Below are 2,500 nucleotides of genomic sequence, written 5' to 3'. Positions count from 1 at the left end.
GCAGAAAGAGGGTTAACGAGTTACTGAAAGACAGGAAGATAAGGGGAAGAGATGATATGACAGAGATAGAGAATAAGAAGGAGGAAAGAGAGAGGAATGTGAGTATATAACTGATAAATAAATATCTGTGAGAGAAGAGAAAATTACAGAGATAGAGACAGACAAACAGGCAGACAGAGAGAGAGAGAGAGAGAGAGAGAGAGAGAGAGAGAGAGAGAGAGAGAGAGAGAGATTAACATTAAGTGATTGTAGAATATTATTAAATTAGTCTCCACATTCCTGTCTGAAACCAAGTTATGATAGATACTGCTTTCTTGATAAAATAAAAGGAGGGTGAGTGTGAATCACTTTACAAAACAATATGCGTGGATACGTCCAGAACTTAAATATTCAGCGTAATTATGATTCGAAACTTTAAATGCAATACTCACTCTCATTCATACCTTTTGTCTCTACCTTTGTCGCAGCAGACTTTATTCATACCGTCTCTTATTGACCCTTTCGGTGTAAAGACTTAGAGAGTGAGTCTGATAAGACGCTGGACTCGACTCGACTTTGACATGAACTCAGCCATAAAATTGCCATTAGCTTTATCATTATTGTTGCTGATATTGCCATAGTGTTCACAGTCCCACAGTGATAAGAACAGTTTTAATCCACTTTCATAACTTTACGAGAAAAAAAAGTCTAACAAACTATTTATTTTAAGTAACTTCTACGTATCTGAGAGATGTATGAATTGTTCGTCTTTGTAAACATGAACAACGGAGTGTTGTTTTATGATAAATGCTGTAGCGTTGGGAGAGCTTTCTCAAGACCCTCTTAACAAAGGGAGAATAATCACACTAATTTATCTTACAAAGAAATAAAAATATGATAAATAAATGAATATACAGAAAGGTGGTATTTCTAAATTTAATGCTCTGACAGGCGGTCTTACGTACCTCTTAAATCAAACTTTTTCTTCACCTTATAATAAGCGATTGTTTGACGAATGCTAATGGAAAATATGTGTATAGAATGATGTACACACACACCGGCAGCTCATTTCTCACTTACCTCTTTTTTTCTGATTTTCTTCAAGTATATAAGTATAATAACCCACAATGTGTTTTTATTTAACTCTTTTTTCAGTTTGTATCTTTTTATAATTCTTTCATGAACCCATTAGACACCAGTGTTTTGAAAATGTTAGCCAGCCACGTGGCAAGACTTGAGGAGTAAGCCAAGATTTTTTTTCTTTCTTTTTCTTCTTTACTTTTTTTTTTTTGTTTTTTGTTTTTTGTAGATTCTTGTACTAGTTTTTGTCCTCCTGTTACATATATATCAATTGGCCTAGATTTTTCTCTTAGAGTTTTCTCCTTCGACTTAATTCTAGCAAGTGTTATTGGCATTCTTTGTACTTAGTAACCTTTATCGAAATGGGAGAAGCACTAACATCAACATTGAATAAAATTGATGTTGTATGAAATGCGTTTTTCATTTTATTTGGAGGTGGTTGTGTTAATTCAGTGTCAGAAGCATATTTCTTGCAAATTGCAACCGTCTGCAAAGTTGAATGTAATGATGATAGTGATAAAATGAGGATGATGTTAATGATAATGATGAATAGGATGAGAATGAGAATGGGGACAGCGAGGATGATGATGATGATGATGATGATGATGATGATGATGATGATGATGATGATGATGATGATGATGATGATGATGATGATGATGATGATGATGATGATGATGATGATGATGATGATGATGATGATGATGATGATGATGATGATGATGATGATGATGATGATGATGATGATGATGATGATGATGATGATGATGATGATGATGATGATGATGATGATGATGATGATGATGATGATGATGATGATGATGATGATGATGATGATGATGATGATGATGATGATGATGATGATGATGATGATGATGATGATGATGATGATGATGATGATGATGATGATGATGATGATGATGATGATGATGATGATGATGATGATGATGATGATGATGATGATGATGATGATGATGATGATGATGATGATGATGATGATGATGATGATGATGATGATGATGATGATGATGATGATGATGATGATGATGATGATGATGATGATGATGATGATGATGATGATGATGATGATGATGATGATGATGATGATGATGATGATGATGATGATGATGATGATGATGATGATGATGATGATGATGATGATGATGATGATGATGATGATGATGATGATGATGATGATGATGATGATGATGATGATGATGATGATGATGATGATGATGATGATGATGATGATGATGATGATGATGATGATGATGATGATGATGATGATGATGATGATGATGATGATGATGATGATGATGATGATGATGATGATGATGATGATGATGATGATGATGATGATGATGATGATGATGATGATGATGATGATGATGATGATGATGATGATGATGATGATGATGATGATGATGATGATGATGATGAT

Source organism: Penaeus chinensis, chromosome 34 (assembly GCF_019202785.1).
Source record: "Penaeus chinensis breed Huanghai No. 1 chromosome 34, ASM1920278v2, whole genome shotgun sequence".
NCBI classification, from domain to species: domain Eukaryota; kingdom Metazoa; phylum Arthropoda; class Malacostraca; order Decapoda; family Penaeidae; genus Penaeus; species Penaeus chinensis.
The sequence above is the reverse complement of the archived record's forward strand: the minus strand, read 5'-3'. Positions refer to the sequence as shown.